This window comes from Podarcis erhardii (genome assembly GCF_964252035.2).
Source record: "Podarcis erhardii genome assembly, chromosome: 3".
In the NCBI taxonomy this organism is placed as follows: Eukaryota; Metazoa; Chordata; class Lepidosauria; order Squamata; family Lacertidae; genus Podarcis; species Podarcis erhardii.
The window spans coordinates 118,754,697-118,760,864 of record NC_138507.1 but is presented as its reverse complement, the minus strand read 5'-3'; the positions used below and the strand labels follow the sequence as shown (position 1 = coordinate 118,760,864).

Below are 6,168 nucleotides of genomic sequence, written 5' to 3'. Positions count from 1 at the left end.
GAGACGGACGCGTCCGACCGAGCCATAGGGGCGGTCCTTTTGCAGCCAGGGGCCAAGCAGAGCTGGAGACCGTGTGCCTTTTTCTCAAGGAAGCTGAACAAGTCGGAGCAAAACTATACCGTGTATGACCACGAACTGCTTGCGATCTATGCAGCTTTTCGGCAATGGAGACATCTGTTGATAGGGGCGCGGCACAAGATCCAGGTCTGTACTGACCACAAGAACTTAGAATACTGGAGGACCGTGCGAGTACTCAACCAGAGACAGATTCGATGGGCTCAGGAGTTCTCCAAGTTTTCCTTCGAGATCCGGTACGTGCCGGGAGAGGAAAACATGAGAGGAGATGCTCTCTCCAGGAAGCCGGAGTACATGGAAGGAGAGGGACCGCCGGAGGTCCGACACGTGTTTCCCGAGGACCGATGGGTGTGGGGTGGAGCGTTGGTTGGGAAACGAGAACTGACCGGGCTTACTAGAGACGATGCGTTCGCTCAAGCGAAAATCAGGGAACTCCGGGATGGAAGGGAAGACCAGGGAGGGTTTGAGGAAAATGAAGGGCTACTGTACCAGTTTAACCTCCTTTAATATAGCATTTGTCTGCTATATCCATTTGTCTGCTATTTCCATTAAAACTTTATTATTTCATCCATTATGTAAAAATTGCATCGAAACAAACACATCTTTCCTCCCTCCCTCTTGCCTCCCTTCCGTGTCTTAGAACCATTCTATTCCTTCAGAAACAAAATTAACCAAAACAAAACTCATTATATTCATTATGTAGGTTGATTATACAGCCTGCAAGATTTGCAGTTGTCTTAATCAGGTTTTTAATTAATTAAACAACCACTGGTAGTACAACGTATCTCTAATGCAACCTTTTTATTACACAGAATGTCATTTTCATAGAGAAGTGAGTACCAGCTACCTGTTCCATTAGTTACACAAAGCATCAATTACTTAAGTGGTCCCTGAATACATCGTCCTTTGATTGCAAGCTTAATTTGTTGCGCTGCCAGTTGTTTTCATACTTTGTCCATTGCAAAAGACACCTATGGCAGAATCAGCCTAGGGCAGCACTTCCTGTATTGCCCCAAATGGCAGCCCAAAATCAGTGCTGATGATGCTGGTGCTTCTCCTCCACTGGCTCAAGCAGCAGGGCAGGAGGGGCATCCATGGGCATTGTGCCTGGTTAGGGGCTTCTGCCACCTGAAGCAGCATCCTCACCTGCCTCAAGGCTCTGGGATCAGCCCTGTCTTTGATTGCTTTGCTCTGGGAGGTTTTGCCAATTCTTCTTGTTCGAATCCTTCAATCACATGGTATTTGATTGTTTACATTAATATGCAGTTTCCTCTATTGTTTATCTCAGTGGAAAGGGATCACCATTACTGTCCATCCTAAAACAGTTGGGTGCTGGGCATTTGCTGCTGGGCATTTGCTCACTGTGATTTTCTCCCCTCCATCTTGTTTGAATAGCTGAGGACTAAAAGGTAAATGTAAAAGACCCCTGAAAGTTAAGTCCAGTTAAAAAAGGGGAAAAGGATGAGGATGATGATTGCAAGAATGAGAAAAAGGACAAGAGACCATGTGAAGATTGCCCTTCCTTCAAGTAAGCAAAGAGTCCATCATTTCACCTTTGAAATCTCCTTGACCTGCACGTCCCACTCAACCTCTTCAATCAGTGGACTTGAATCTTTTTTCCTGAAAGAACTGTTCGAAGCTATTACTACTCCCAGTGCTATTTCCTGGGGGGATGCAGGCGTGCGCATACCCCTAAACATTTTGTGAATCTAAGTTTTGCCAGATTGAGGAGCAGTATTTCAATATGAGTAGGAAAATGAGAGTAACATTTTTTGGGGGGGCAGCACGGGCTACTACTAAGAATAATCATTGTGGGAGGCGAGCATGTGAAAAGTGCTTCTCCTTCACGTAACCGCAAGGGTCCATCAATGTGATGGGGACAGGTGAGGGGTGAGTCATTTACCTGAGGGATACATTCCCCGGGCACTGCCTATGTGAGGAATTGAATCCTCCTCATAAATGTTTCATTTGATTCAAGCTATCTCGCTCTGAAACATGAATACAGCAGACCTGAATGTATGTGATCTTACTTCTGTGGGTACTGCTATGACTGACCGAACGCAGGAGTGCTTTTCCGGAGGCACGTGATTTTGGCAACCCTCTCTTCCACGTCAGCTTAAGTCACAACGTCCCAAAGAAAGTACAATTATGTAATCTTCTTCTCCCTACCTGTCCTCTCTTGGCAAGCTTTGGGGCTCCATTTGGCTTAAAAGCCGGAATTGGGCTTTGCCACCACAATTCATCCTGAGCCATGAAGATCCTTCACCTCTGCTTGGCAGTTCTCTCTTTGCTGCTCCTGGCTTCCCCAGGTAAGGGAGGGAGAGGAAGAAGACAGGGGGACACCTGCCAGCCTATTATGGGGTGGAAGAGGGAGAGGAGTACAGTTGCTGTTCTGTGGCCTTGCAAAGGAAGCTCACTTTACTTGCTAGAGATGTTTCTTTAGTGGTAATCTCTTTAGTGGGAATTCTTTGCATAAAAATGTATATATCTGACAAAATTGCCTACTAAAGTGTGTCTACTAGGGAAAATATCCACTGTGTTGCTGAATTTCTCCCATATTATGCCCATAACTGCTATGCAATTTCCCCTATTATAACCTATATTTTCATGCTATTGTCATGAAATTACACTTTTTCAGGTACATTTTTTAAACACATTACTTGGAGGGAGAGCTGCCTTTCAGAGGATAGCTGTGCTTTCATGTTCACATGTTGTCTTCATTATGGCACACTAATATAAGGGCAAAGGGATGTGGGTGGCCCTGTGGTTTAAACCACTGAGCCTCTTGGGCTTGGCGATCAGAAGGTTGGTGGTTTGAATCCCCACAACGGGGTGAGCTCCCATTGCTCGGTCGCAGCTCCTGCCAACCTAGCAATTCGAAAGCACATCAAAGTCAAGTAGATAAATAGGTATCGCTCTGGCGGGAAGGTAAACAGCTTAGTCATGGTGGCCACATGACCCGGAAGCTGTCTCTGGTCAAACGCAGGCTCCCTCAGCCTGTAAAGCGGATTGAGTGCACAACCCCAGAGTTGTCTGCAACTGGACTTAACTGTCAAAAGAGTCCTTTACCGTTTTGTTAATATATGGAAAATGGCTTCGCATGTAAAACTGGTAAGGAAAAACAAAAGGTAGCCTCTTCTTTTCTCAGTTTGGTTAGATTTTATGGAATTCTATGCAAATTTATGGAATATGTTTTACAAAATAAAATTTTGATTTGTCTCTTCCACAGGTCTGCCAATAAATTTGGGGTATAAAGTTTCTAATTAGTGGGGAAATGTTTCTTGATATAATATAGAGCCTTTTATTCTGGGTAGTTCTTGGGGCTCTGATGGCTTCAGTTACAGGCTTTAGTTTCTCTATAACGTATAAGCCATGTGTGCCTCACTTCTTGCTGTCGTGTTTCGTGGACTGACACCCTCCACTCATGAGCAAATATCTGGATAAGCACATTTACCATTTCTTCTTCTGAATGTAGCAAGGGTGGTAAACACCAGTGGCCAGTGGCAGGGGTGGGGGTGGGGGTGGGGGGTAGGAGTTGGGATGCCACAGCACCCAGAGCGTCACAGAGCCACTCCTGTTCAAAGGGCTGTGGAGTTGTTCATCTCTTTCATCCAGTTGTGATTTAACTTCCTTCTCCACACTTATGTGTGTTTCTCTCTTTGCACAGGATCTGCACAGTACCGGGAACCTAGGAATGCTAGGCTTTGCCATTATGCCAATGGTACTTGCTACCCTATAAATTGTCCCAATAAATATAAAAGGATTGGAAGGTGTATGCATGATTATCCCTGTTGCAAAAGGTAATTTCAGCTTACCACTTTAGGATTGGCACATTTAATTTCTTGTGTAGCTTCATCCATTGTCTATCTCAGTGCCTAAGGGATGTCTATTCTGCAGCTTTAACAGATGCTGGGCACTTACTCTGTGTGGTGTCCTATCCTCCACCATTTAAGATTACCTCAGTTTCACATCCCATACATTCCATGCAAATCTTCCACTTTCAATTCCAAGCAGCTTCATTCTTATTTTATCTTTTAAAGAAAGAACCTGATTCAGTAGACTTTTATCTTGGGTCCTGGCAGAGAAATTAGCAACTGGACGGAATGAACCCCAGGGTGCCAGTATCTCTCATGTTTCTCAAAACATTGTCACAAAATGGTGAGCGAGCTTCCTGTTAACCCAGAACTCTTCCTCAGGGCCACAAAGACAAGAAATCCCTGCCGTGCATAACATCCAGTCTGCAGGAGAATATTGGAGACCTTGAAAGCTTGCTCACTATTCTGTGACATATTTAATTATAACTAAAAAATAAAGTCCCCCAGAGTTAGGGGTGTCTGAGAGACTGCATTTAATTCTCATCAAAAGGTGAATCTATGTAATTCATAGTTTCTGGAAGTGAAAAACTGAAACAGACCTATGCCTACCCAATGGTTTATTATCATGAAATGTTTCTTGTTGTCCAACATGCCTTGCTTTGTATTTTCATGTCTCAAACATGGTCACTTTGCTATGAAACTGAGTTAACTTTTGTCTTTTTGCTGTTGGTTTCTATGTTTTAGACCAGAGGAGTGATAGATGCCTTTGAAAAGTGAAAGATGCTCCCTCTCTTTGAGAGCCGCTGGATCCCGCTTGATCCCCAGCTAGGGACTTCTTCTCCAAAGCATCCAGACTGAAAAAAGCAACAGTTTCAAGGCTGACATGAGCTTGTGCCTTGCAATAAAAACAGATCCATAAAGCCTCTGTTTCCTCTGTTTTTCATTTCTAAGCATGAGTGTTCTTGCTAGTGAAGCCAAAACGGCACCTTACGTCCATGAGAAGGAGGTGTCAGCAGGCCTGGTTTGTGAAGAGGCCCAAAACGTCATTAGAAAGGAAGACTATGAGGGGGTGAGGATCCCCCAAAACAATCTAGTGAGGAGGACTGGGCCAAAATGTGGGAAATGAAGAGTGACAAAATATGGGGGGGTGGAATGAGAGGGAGCAGAAGTTCCATTCTGCTTCTATTTAAATGTTAACCAACCTGGGTGGCACTCTTTTAAAAAGTTTGCCGGTTGTAATATAGTCATTCTTCAAAATCCACAGGTCTCTGAATTTTGGGATTATTGAACTGACCAGACCAGGTCTGGAAGTTTCCTCTTATAGATTCTTGCCCCCTCCCCCCACAGTATTGCAGGTTGGGAAGTGTGGCGATCACACAGAGTCCCGGACGTTTCACCGTCTATTGATCCCTGTGCCACCACTTTATTTCTCGCTGCCACCACCCAGGCCCTACCTGGTACAATACTGAGTCCAGTCTGGGTTAAAATGGAACATAACCTTCTGTTTATTTATTGCAATTTAACAAGCGTGTGCTTATTTATTGCAATTTAACAAGCGTGCTCACTATATGAGCCCACTCATTATAGTATATTAGGCATAATTGCATGCACATGTGCCCACCAGGAAGAATTCTTCATCCTAGGATCCCATGGCACCCAGTCTGGTGAGATAAGAGAATGCAAATAATAATAATAATAATAATAATAATAATAATAATAATAATAATAATAAAATTTATTATTATTTATACCCCACCCATCTGGCTGGGTTTCTCCAGCCACTCTGGGCGGCTTCCAACAGATTATTAAAATGCAATAAAATATTAAACATTAAAAACTTCCCTAAACAAGGCTGCCTTCAGATGTTTTCCTCTTTGACATCTGGTGGGAGGGCGATCCAAAGGGCGGGTGCCACTACCGAGAAGGCCCTCCGCTTGTTTCCTGGTAACTTGGCTTCTCACAGCAACGGAACCGCCAGAACGCCCTCAGCACTGGACCTCAGTGTCCGGGCAGAATGATGGGGGTGGAAATGCTCCTTTAGGTATACTGGACCAAGGCCATTTAGGGCTTTCAAGGTCAACACCAAAAGTTTGAATTGTGCTCGGAAACGTACTGGGAGCCACTATAGGTCTTTCAAGACCGGTGTTATATGGTTTTGGCAGCCGCTCCCAGTCACCAGTCTAGTTGCCACATTCTGGATTAGTTGTAGATTCCAGATCACCTTCAAAGGTAGCCCCACACAGAATGCATTGTAGTAGTCCAAGCGAGAGATAAGTAG

The 6,168-nt window shown here is 44.4% G+C and overlaps 1 long non-coding RNA gene across 1 annotated transcript; it reads left to right on the top strand.

Annotated features, from left to right (window-relative positions):
- The first annotated feature begins 2,252 nt into the window (after window positions 1-2,252).
- On the top strand, window positions 2,253-4,773 carry LOC309338134. Its single transcript, XR_014154748.1, has 3 exons — window positions 2,253-2,384; window positions 3,743-3,875; window positions 4,635-4,773. It is a non-coding gene; the product is annotated as an uncharacterized lncRNA (long non-coding RNA).
- The last annotated feature ends 1,395 nt before the right edge of the window (window positions 4,774-6,168 follow it).